This window comes from Phocoena phocoena, chromosome X (assembly GCF_963924675.1).
Source record: "Phocoena phocoena chromosome X, mPhoPho1.1, whole genome shotgun sequence".
In the NCBI taxonomy this organism is placed as follows: Eukaryota; Metazoa; Chordata; class Mammalia; order Artiodactyla; family Phocoenidae; genus Phocoena; species Phocoena phocoena.
The window spans coordinates 23372135-23384831 of NC_089240.1; the positions used below are offsets into that span (position 1 = coordinate 23372135).

A 12697-nucleotide genomic window follows, 5' to 3' on the forward strand; every position below is an offset into this window, starting at 1 on the left:
CAAGGATTGGTGAGGATACAGGAGAAACTGAAATCCTCATTCACTGCTCATGGTAACGCAAAATGGTGCAGTCACTTTGGAAAACAGTCTGGCAGTTCCTCCAAAAGTTAAACAGTTACCATTTGACCCAGCAATTTCACTCCTAACTTTCGAATGAAAACAAATGAAAATATACGTCCACACAAAAACTTGCACATTATTGTTCATAGCATCATTCTTCATAAGAGCCGAAAGCTAGAAATCCAATATTTGTCAACTGATGAATAAGCAAAGAAAAAGTGGTATATTCAAACAATGAATAGTATTTGGCTATAAAAAGGAATGAAGTACTGATACATCCCATAACATGGATAAACTCTGAAAACATTTTGGCTAAGTGAAAAAATCCAGTTGCAAAATATACTATACTATATATTTCCATTTACATGAAAAATCCAAAATAGGCATATAGAGGTAGAAGTAGAATGGTGATTGCTTAGGGTTAGGGGACTAACAGGTGATAGCTAAATAGTACGGGCTTTCCTTCTGAGGTGATGAAAATGTTCTAAAATGTATTGTGATGGTTGTACAATTCTGTGATTATACTTAAAAACCACTGAATTGTACATATTAAATGGGTGAGTTGTTTGATGTGTGAATTATATTTCTATAAAGCTATCAGAAAAAAATAATCCTGGAAAAAAACCCTGAGAGCCCAAAAGGAGAGATATGCATCAACTTCATTAAATTGAATTTAATATGATGGCTTCTCAGGGCTCTACGTTAATTTGCGCTTTGATTAGTAAGTACTTTGTGATGCTTAACCCAAAAGGCAAGTAAGCATTCACTACAGATATAGAGAGACTGACTTGTCTTTTATAGACAGGTCCATCTCAATTTATGCAAAACTCAGACTATAAAGTATCAGTTTCACAGTGATGGTGCTTACATGTTTTCCTTCTGTTTAGGTATTTGGTAGGTGCAATAACAGGCAATTGATATTGCACCGTACAACCATTATCTTTGCTCATTTAATCATTGTGACCATGTTTTCAATAAAGCAAGCTGTAAAAGATACCAGTAAATTTGTTAATTTTCCATATGACTTAGTGTGTATAAACTGATAGTTCTACCAAAATTTCATTTAATTTTTCCTCAAGAAGAACTGCAATTGTATACTATACTAATATGGAGAGGCATTAACATATTCATATTTGGCACTCAATAAAACCAAGATCAATTTAGGAAGCAAATAGGCTCTTTATAGCTGTTAATAAAGAAAGATAATTGCTGGTTTTGATCACAGCATTTAAATTTGCCAAAGAAGTAGTAGGACAGCTTATGTTCCTCAAGGTGAGGCATGTTCAAGCTCTTCAGCTCATGTATTATAAACAGGCATTCCTTGTGTAGCTTGTGTAGCTAAAAAAACAAAACAAAAATTGAATTTGTCTTTGTGTTACAGCACATTATATACATATAAAGCACTGGAATAAAACTATCTGTCTAAATATAGACCACCGCAATGTTATGACTTGGCAAAAATGTTTTAAGGGAATGAAGAATGTGTGTGTGTGTGTGTGTGTGTGTGTGTGTGTGTGAGAGAGAGAGAAGAGACAGAGAGAGAAAGAGAGAGAGAGAAAGAGAGAGAGACAGAGGGAGACAGAGAGAATTATCTGCTCCAAACTTTCTGATATTTGCAAATAATCTTAAACATAATAGAGTTGTATCAATATAAAATAATAGCTAATGACTCAATCAGAAGAGTATACAAATTTCTGAAGATAAAATTGAAGAGATTAAATTTGATTTTTATCTTAATTCAATATAATTATTTTCTAAAATACTAACATTTCAGAAAAAGAATACCTAACTCTAAGATCCATCATCTTTCTTTTTGTATTCTTAATAGCAAAGCTCATGTGAGACACTTCTATAGTTACATGGGTACTACTGTTGTAAAGAAGTAAAAGGAAATATTTTAAATTAGAGAGTATTTTTATTATAGATCTAAATAAGTATATGCTCTATAACTGTGATTCTATTTGGAGGGTTAGATAGCATGGAGAAAAGGGAGGTTCATAAAATTTTTCAAAACTGAAAATACATGTGTAATTCTTCAAATAACAGATTTATCATCATAGATTCAACATTTAAACCATTGTCACATCTTTGTGTCTTACAAAGTAGCCTGTAACTGGAGCAAAGTTACAATTTTGATAGATCTACCAAAAGAGAAAACACTTTAATGAAAAGTAGTTTGAAAGTACTTGCTTTTGGGACTTCCCTGGTGGCGAAGTGGTTAAGAATCCGCCTGCCAATGCAGGGGACACGGGTTCGAGCTCTGGTCCAGGAAGATCCCACATGCTGCGGAGCAACTAAGCCCACGCGCCACAACTGGTGAGCCTGCACTCTAGAGCCCATGAGCCACAACTACGGAGCCCACGTGCCACAACTACTGAAGCCCATGCGTCTAGAGCCTGTGCTCCACAACAAGAGAAGCCACCACAATGAAAAGCACACTCACTGCAACGAGGAGTGGCCCCCTCTCACCGCAGCTGGAGGGAGCCCGCGCACAGCAACCAAGACCCGACATAGCCAAAAACAAATAAATACATGAATAATTTTTTTTAAAAAAGTACTCGCTTTCAACTTCCTAAGTAACACAAGCTCAAACTCAAACTAATACACACAAACACTGAGCCAAATATGTGGAAAAAATACGTTTTTTTTCATATGTATATATATTTCTGGACGTGGAGATGTGTCTAGTTTTAGCTATTTGTATATTTTTGGGGTTTTTTGTAATTCCGAAAGACATATTACGTGTCTTTGATATTTGATTTAAATATAACCTTTCAATGAAATATTTTGGAAGAATAATATAGATGATACAGGTTGACACAATTCTGGAAAGTGGCATACTGTATTTTATATTCAGAAGGAAACATGAATTTAGCATATCAGAGAAAGACCAAACAATTTTAGTGCTTACATGAACCGAAGATATTTAAGGAAAAGAGAAAATAACTGAATTAAAGAAATCTTAAAATATGTAAAATGCCCAATTATAGTGTATGGATAATATTTAAAGCAAAATTAAATTTGAAATTCTATGCGTTATTTTTAAATGAATTATTCACAGTTTGTGTTGTTAAATGAGATTACGATTTATTTTTCAGTAAGACAGCTAGGTCTATCATTGCAAGAATTTATATACAATAAACTCTTATGACCCACATTTTGGACCAGTTTTTCATTGTGTTGGTGTCAATTTGTAGTCGATGTCAACTCAGATGACAAAAATAGCAGTTATGTATATGTCTATAATTTACCCCCATCAGAATCAACTGGGAAGTATTACTGCTTTACTTTGCTTATTTGCCATCAAAAAGAAAGATATGTTAGCATTTTTCAGAGTTTTGTCACTCATAATATATTAGCTGGAAAAGGTGTCACTTTGGATTTTGGATTCAGGTAAAGAAAGGGTAAGCAGTTCTTTGCAAGAAACTGCCCTCAGCAGGAAGCCCCTTTCCTTGTCATTTTAACAAAGCTATATTAGTAACTAACTTTTAACCAGGCACCCCCGTGCTCTACTCATCTCCACCTGAGCACACTTTTCAAATCTTTTAATCACACAATACCTTGTCTAACGTGTCGGTTCTTTCCGTAGACCAAAAGAAGTAGGAATGAAGAATAAGTAATTAACCAATGACCAGATCTCTTCCCTAGCTTCCCCTTCCATAATCTCACAAACAAACTGTGTGACCAACTGTGTGAACAAGATAACATCTAGAGGAAGATCCCGAGGAGCCTGCATGCAGTAGGGGATGACATGACTCTGACCCTCCTATCTCAATGATTAACCGAGATCACTTCCCCCTGTTCCTTGAAAACTTTCATGGCCGAGCAGACTCTTCAGAAGTGGTTCTTTGGGGACACTGAGCCCACCATTTCCCCAGATTGCCAGCATTCTGATTAAAGAAAACTTTCCCCTGTTCCTTGAAAACTTTCATGGCCAAGCAGACTCTTCAGAAGTGGTTCTTTGGGGACACTGAGCCCCCCATCTCCCCAGACTGCCAGCATTCTGATTAAAGACAACTTTCCCCTCTACCAACGCTTATGCGTTTGATTTTGTAAGCAGTGAGCAGCAGGACCCAATTCAATCGGTAACAAAAGGAGGGAAAAGATGTGGAAAACAAAATTTCTCACGAGGAACTAGTGTGTTTAGTTCTATTCAATTATACGTAGGTAGGTTAAATATCACAGTGTATCCTAAATTTGAGTAAGGAAAGAAATACCGAAAACGTGCCCCGTAGAGTTAACAGAAGCTGATGACTAACAGGAATTCTTGAGCTTGTCTTACAGAACAGCAGCTAAGGGAACAGCTTGTTAAAACCCCCCCTGCTTGTGGTTGGGGGTCCGCCTGCCGATGCAGGGGACGCGGGTTCGTGACCTGGTCCGGGAGGATCCCACGTGCCGCGGGGTGGTTGGGCCCGTGGGCCATGGCCGCTGGGCCTGCGCGTCCGGGGCCTGCGCTCTGCGACGGGGGAGGCCGCGGCAGTGAGAGGCCCGCGTACCGCAAAAAAAAAAAAAACCCTGCTTGTAGCCTGCCTTCACTGAAGAAGCTTGCTTTAGTTATTTTATTTTCCTTTCTTTTTCCCCTCTCTTTAATTACATACCTTCCCAGCTTCATGGTAGCCCAGCTGTTTTACAGGAACTTGAAGTTAGCCCTTGTCCAGTGCAAGCCAGCTAAAGCAGGTAGGAAACCGACCCTGAAACTGTGCTTGCGCAGGTGTGGGATGATGGCCTGTTGACGTCAGAGGGCCAGAAACTCCTCCCTCATATCATGCTAAGAGAACCCACTTTGAATCTACAGAAGCATGTAACCGAGATGCACCTGCGCAGAAAACCAATCTCCTCACCTTTTCGCCTATCTCCAATCACCTTTCCCCACGCTGAAGATCACCCTGCTTATCCCATAAATATTCCAACACCCTCCCCTTCCGGGAGGCAGATCTGAGACTTGGTTTCCATCTCCTTGCTTGGCTGCCTTGTGAATAAACTCTTGGCCGCAAACCTCGGCATCTCAGCGTTTGACTTACTGTGCCTTGGGCAAACGGACCTGGTTCAGTAACAGTACATCAGTTTTTAGACACCACAGTTTGTAAAGCTCCTATCTTTGGCTTTGGTCCTAATATTAAAACTAAACAAAGACTTGCTGACCATAGTATGGATCACAAAATATGAAATTCTCCAATCTAGGATTTTACACTGGATTATGTTCAACTATGTTAATAACAATTATAGGTGATTGCTTTAGAGTGTCTAAATTCATTTATTTCAATGAAGTTGATTACTCTGTATCAGGCACTGTGTGAAGTTTTTACATACAATGAAAACTGAGAATGATCCTTACCCTTTAGGAAACAATTTCAAAGATATTCAAATAAATTCAAACTTTGTATTAAAGCATACTAGGTCCTATGTACATTACATTACAGTAATAATGACGTTCAATTAATTAATCAAATATTTTAGAGTTTTCAGCTGGTCCATAAATTATTACTTCTGCATGTCACACTTTTTTTTTTTTTTTTTTTTTTAATTTTTCCGAACACGCAGGCTCAGCGGCCATGGCTCACGGGCCCAGCCGCTCTGCGGCATGTGGGATCTTCCCAGACCGGGGCACGAACCTGTGTCCCCTGCATTGGCAGGCGGACTCTCAACCACTGCGCCACCAGGGAAGCCCTGCATGTCACACTTTTAAAAAATAGCTGCTGAAAGGCTAACTGTACTAGATAGCTATTGCCACAATAATGCTGCATAATAAAACATTTCAGTTTTTCAGTGGCTTAGGGTTTGGCTGATCTAGGCTTGGCTTAGCTGGTACCTAGCAGTTCAACTGGACTTAGCTACAGGTAATATATCAAGCTTAAGTCTGCCCTATGTGTATCATTCTGCAACCCCAACTAAAGGAGCAATGGATAGCTAGGGCATTTTTTTCTCATGGAGATGGCAGAGGTGTCGAGGGCCAAGCAAACCTGTGATGAAATATTTCAAGCCCTTGCTTACATCACACTCGCTAACATTCCATTGGCCAAAGCAAGATACATACATGGCCACATACAAGTTCAAAAAGCAGGGAAATGCAGTTCAGCAACCGTAAGGCCCTGGCAACAGGGTGGAAGAATACTTATATTGAGAGTGGGGAATAAGACCAGTAATTCAGTCTACCGCACCATCCCTCCTAGGTATTGTCCTTTTCTGTAAAAGTTGTCTGACCGCTCTTTCCCAGGAGCAGCGATGGCTAAGTTTCACCTTTGTGCTCCTGAAGTTGTTTATCCTTACCAACTATCACCGCACTTGCAGTTTTCAAGAAGCTGTATTAATGCTTTACAAGATTGTTACCTTGTGAAGGCCATTAGAGTATCCTACCCTCCCTTGGAGTTCCAGTGCATTTTTCTCGGCCTAGAGTTTAGAAAGTATTCAATGCCCAATATTTCAGCTAGTAAAATGAGATTTTTTTTTATTTTACAAAAACAACTCATGTATTTATTCCTTGAAAGGTATGTCATTAATTTCCCTACGAATGTTTGTAGCCACATCATTTGGAACTGCTTTAAATAAAAATATGATGAATTTTGACCTTTATCTGAAACAAAATATGTGTAATACTAATTTAATTATTACTCTTCTTCCGACTACAATTAATTAATTAATTAATTTTAACCCACTTCCAATTTGAATAATAGTTGGTAAATAACTTCTAATAGGTATGGAACAAAACTTTACAGGGTTTCCAGAATATTATCAGACTTACAGCTACAATTAGAAAGTAGTTTAACCTTTTAAAAATATTTACTGAATTTAAAAACATTTGGAAAAATTTTACTGGAAATATAGCCCCCCTGCCCTAACCTGCCCATTCTTTTCTCAGGCCCTCTCTGTTACGTTGCACCCCAAACTGCAAACTTCAAATTGGCTATAATTCTTATTTGTCTGGAAACTATGTGCTTCCGTGCAACAAAGACTGAACTATCAACAAGAGTTTTGTGTGTGTTTGATTTTTCAAAATGGAAGCTTTTATAACTGCACAAACATTGAGTTTATAGAAACAAATTCAAAATTACCTAAGACTTTGCACAAATCCAGCAAAATTAATGGTTGCACAAACCCTACTATATATCAGTTTGCATATGGAAGATATCACGTGAGCTGGTGTTCACATAGGCCCTACCTTCAATGTTTGAAATGACTTAAGGAATAAACCTTCTAAGGACTACATGACACTAAAAGTATACAAGTATCGTGCTGGGTATTTTGGCACCTCACTGCTCTAAATTTCTTGTATATTGATAAGATATAATTGATACAAATAGAAACACACATTTTAGATATTGGAGAGCTAGAGTCTTTTACTAAGTGTCAAAATAACAGGAAAGAGAGAGAAGGCTCTAATTCTGGTAAGCCTGTGGCCTGCTACAACTGCCTTTCAATGTTCCTATGCAAGCTTCATTGGACTTAGTATTTACCAAGTCTCCATAACGGCTGACGTATATGAGGTTCCATCTCAAGTTTCTTTTCCAAGGCCATAGCATCAGGTGGCGCTCTTTCACTGGTTGAAACAACTGTATCCGGTGTTTCTGAAGCGCAAGCACATCGTAGGAAGATACTTTTCCAAATACAAAAGTTGCTTGCTGTTAAAAGCTCCACATTGCTTTTGTCTTATGCATTGCACTGCATCTTCATACTTCATTCCCCCGTCAATTAAAGCTAGGGCAACCAGCACTGAAGCTCTCCCAAGACCTGCAGCACAGTGGACCACAATACAACAACTAGGATCAGAAATTTCTTTTTTACAAGTTTTAAACACTTATCAACGATCTGACTGGATGGTAGCGCACCATCATCAAAAGGCCAGTCCAGAACCTGGATACCTTCATTCTCCAAAATGGCAGTGTTACATGCAGCTTCACACACTCTTACTGTGGTGGTAACTCTGTTCTTCTTAAGTTCCTGTAAGAATTTGCTTAAGGAGGCATTGCTTGGCCTGTGCGCCATCAGAAATCTCATATTGGAACGTCCCTGGCGGTCCGTGGTTAAGACTTCACCTTCCAGGGCAGGGGATGCGGGTTTGACCCCTGGTCAGGGAGCTAAGATCCCACATGCCTCGCGGCCAAAAAACCAAAACATAAAACAGAAGCAATATTGTAACAAACTCAATAAAGACTTTAAAAATGGTCCACATCAAAAAAAACTTAAAAAAACAAAAAGAAATCTCATATTCCTGTTTGCAATCTCTACAGGACCAGGGCAGTTCACCCCAGTCATGTGGAAGTAATTAAAATTAAAAAAATACAGAAAAGATGTAAAAGAACTGGAGGCTACTTCCAAATACTTCAGTCTAAATTTTCAGTGAGTTGAATATGAAGTTAGGAGTAATAGGAAATGAAATCAACCTTCAAACAAAACAAAAAGTATCACTGTTTCAGTACAGTAATACTGAAAATCAGGGCACTCAGCTTTGCCCCCATTCAGGTCAGAACCCTTGCAAAATGGTCTCCTATTCAGTTCTGCTCTTCAATGTCCAGGTTATTCATTTTTATGGGAACCTCTCAGGTAGTAACAACCTTCTAGAATTCACTGGTCTGCACAGAGGTTGGACTGGGCCTGTCAGTAATTCCTACTGCCTCTTGGACAGTCCATATATGTGTGACCAAGAACACTGGAGAACCGAGAGATATGTTCACTCATTGACGAATGTGGCCTAGTCAGACAGCCGGTCCCCAGGCAGAAATGACAATGCTCCGTGCACAGCTCCGGGAAAAGCGCATCACTGACAGGATCTACTGCCACCAGGGTCCAAAATTTGCCTTAGGTGGCCTGTATCGCCAGTCCGCCCTTGTTTCTCTGCCGGAAGGACAAAGGGAGAATACAGACACCAGCCGTCAGGGAATCCCAGCCAAGTGCAGACAAGGAGGAACTGGGCAGGGGTAAAGCAAAGGCTGGAGCATCATAAAGGGGAAGCAAACACCCGTGTGCGAAAGCTATTTATTTCTATGGCAATGTTTCATAAATTAGTCTACAGATTCTCTCACGCAACACTTCTAATGCACGGATCACATTTCATATTAGACGACCATTAAATGTCAGCTCCCTTTCTTTACACAAACAACAAACAAAAGGTGATATTAGAGGTGGCCCTGAATTAACATGCCAATTTAACATCATTTAACAGGAGAATAATTGGTTGTGATACTGATTATTTCTTAGGCGCAGCTGTTAGGTGGCACTGTGCTCCAGGCTGACTCAGAAATCATTCACAGATTTTCCCTCCCATTTACTACAAAACGGATGTGTTTGATATCCAGCCTCTACAGTCATTTCAAATCAATTTCCCCACATACCAGCATGATCTGCTTTCTAAGACTTAAAAAGTATTAAAAAGAAAGAAAAAATTAAAGAATGAAAGTAAGTCAACTAGCCTAAGGGGGATCTAAACCTCTCTGATCTCAATGGACTTCAAATTCATAAGGTCTTTACTTCTGTCCAAGGTTAGGAGGAAGTTAAAGTGAGACTGGGAAAGGGATTGTGGACTAAGAACCACTCTGCCTCCCTCTAACCTGCAGTGGGGGCTGAGACAAAAGGATGCAAATGACCATTGTGTTTTCCAAAACATTCAAAGGCCCAAAGTGACTCTTTTCACTATCTAAGTCACCGGTGGTGAGGAGGAAATTACTGTAGAAAAAGAGATTGTAGAAAGGGAGTATACGATGTGTGCATGTGTAAAATGATAACTTATCATACTCATCTTCTCTGGGTGGATATGAAAAATAAAGTATGTCTATATGGCTGTAGTCATATTCTTTATTCAAGCACACAGTGAGGAAATGGGGAGTGTGGAATTCAAAACCACACTATACTTGCCATACCCCACTATGATTAACTTCTGTAACTCACTGGGCCACTGGAAAGTTGCATGACTTATATGCCTAGGTACAGCTATATGCACATATACATATATATACGTACGGACACACAAACATACATTACTTTCATCACACTATGCATATCATAAATGAATTCTGCATCTGCAAACATATACTACATATTTCCTTCTCTGAGAGGACATATCCAGATTAGTAATAATGAAAAGTAGACTACCTAAGAAGCCATTTGTCATATTTACTTTTATCTTCTCTATAAACATATTCCTTTTCCCTTTCCATACATTTAAAGTAAAAATCTAGAAAAAAAAATCTTATTTTCAAGATTCACATTTTGGTAACATATTGTCTAAAATATGTCCGCCGTCACAGCGCATGCATCTCCCCAACTCCTGACTAAAACTCCATGAAACGAGAGGAAATATATGCATTTGAAAATAATATATTTGTAACATAAATAATATATTTATAAATAATATATTTATAACATAAAAAATTAAAATGTGTCATTAATGGATATGTATTAAGGAAGACCAGGAGGTATTTCGGCATTAATTCAATACACATTTATTAAGGCTTTCCTAAATACTGGTAAAATCTAGACCTAGTCCATAAGAAGCTTGTTATCTACAGGAGAAATACACATATATAGACTAACTTTTAAAAAAATTAAAGACTTTATACTATAATAAGAACAAACTGAGTTCAGGAGAGGGTGTGAATAAATCTGCCTGGCATATGAAGCAGGATGCTAGAACAAGACCTCTCAGACTCAGTGACATTTTTGCTCATCCATACATTGATCTTTCACCATTTTAACCACAGTATGTCTCTACAATAGCTGTATACTACGTACATTTTTATGAGGGTAAAATGCCCACCAAAAAAAAATTGGCAGCAATCAATGGAACCGCGAGGTAAGATTAGTAAAGAATGAAACATCATGCAAGTTGGATTGAAATATAACCAGGAAAAAATGGGAAAAATAATTACCTTAATAACTGCTCTTTGATGCCTCAGGAAAAGAAAAGAAATCCGGAAGACTTCTGAAATAAAACATAACGTACTATATATAAAGTTTCATCAGACAACTCACTTAATGCTGAATAAAAAGATCAATTACTCTTAAAAAAATTCTAACACCTGTTCAAGGAGTTCTTAAAGAGGGAAAATTGGATTATTTATCTAAGGTATATTAAATATGAGAAATATTATAAGATATAGTATACTTGGCAAAGATAACTATAAACCCAAGAGAAATTATATTTTTGAACTTTTGAGTTATTTTGATATTTTATTTTAGTTTTGGTTCAAAAGAAATAAAAGGTTATACTGTCTTACCAAATAGAGTTAAGAAAATCATGGCTGAATTAATAGTCATTTTCCATTCTGCTACGTATCTAGAATATTTTATAAATTGCTAGATATTTTAGACATCAGAAAATGGTGATTTTTCACATAAATTATTAAGTCCTAACCTAATTTATCATCAAGGTTTTTTGTACTTGTAAAACATGTTACTAAGTAAACAGTATTCATTAGATGTGACCTAAAATTTTTATTCTCAATTCCTCTCTTTAAACTTACCATTTAGAGAGTTTATCTATAACAAATGCCTTGTGTGGCCAGAAATTTTCAAAGCTGAAATAAAAATAAACAGTTGTATGGAAAGAGGAACAATGACAAGAAAGTTTAAAAGGTGTTGATTTAATCATTTAGACCACCTTAGATATAATTTTTTTAAAATAATACAAAAAATAATAATACAAAACCCTAAAGTGCTTTTTTGATACTTCATTTTCTTGTCATTTTACTATTTTTTTTTTTTTTTTTTTTCTCGGTACGTGGGCCTCTCACTGTTGTGGTCTCTCCCGTTGCGGAGCACAGGCTCCGGACGCGCAGGCTCAGCAGCCATGGCTCACGGGCCCAGCCACTCCGCGGCATGTGGGATCTTCCCGGACCGGGGCACGAACCCGTGTCCCCTGCATCGGCAGGCGGACTCTCAACCACTGCGCCACTAGGGAAGCCTACTAGGTCATGTTTTAATGAGGAAGGAATTTCAATAAAGTAGGAGAGAAGAAAGTGGCGGGGGTGGTGGTGGTGGTGTGTGTGTGTGAGCAAAATAATCAGGGGGGAATAGGGAAAGAGAAAGGACAGAAAGAGCATTCAGAAAGATTTGGAGAAATTCCCTTTTTCCCTTTTTTCCTAAACCCTTAAGGGTAGTTGAAGGGAAGCAGGAAGGGCAAACTCATTGCCAAATAGCACCCTCTGTTAAAACAACAGGATTTAAAGTTCTCTAGGTTTGTGGTGTAAATGGATTCCATTCCTGCCACTTTGGTTAAGCAGAACAGCACAATAGATGGTCTGTTAACCTGATTGTTGCATTAATGCTGGGACGGAATATGCATCCGTGCAATGAAGAATGCAAAAAGAATGAATTTCTAGAGCAGGACCACTATTAATACCCACACAAAAAAACCTGCTCATTCTTTGAGAGGCAAAAACAATTATAATGCCTGGCATTCATTTGAATTTAATGAGACTAGAGTTAGTTCAAACCTTTCCTAGGGACACATGCTAGGAGTATCTTAGGTACAGGCATATACATTTAGACCATTACAGCATGACTTTAAAAAGCATTACATATTACTTAGAGTTATTAATAAAATAATATATACTTCCCTCCAATACAGGCATATCTACATGGGTCAAAAAATAAAGAAAAATTGTGAGTTAAGACATCTTTATACCTTTTTTCTTTATATCACAGT

The 12697-nt window shown here is 37.9% G+C and overlaps 1 pseudogene; it reads right to left on the minus strand.

Annotated features, from left to right (window-relative positions):
- Positions 1-7591: 7591 nt before the first annotated feature.
- LOC136142027 (protein tyrosine phosphatase type IVA 1 pseudogene) lies at positions 7592-8052 on the minus strand (annotated as a pseudogene).
- Positions 8053-12697: the final 4645 nt, after the last annotated feature.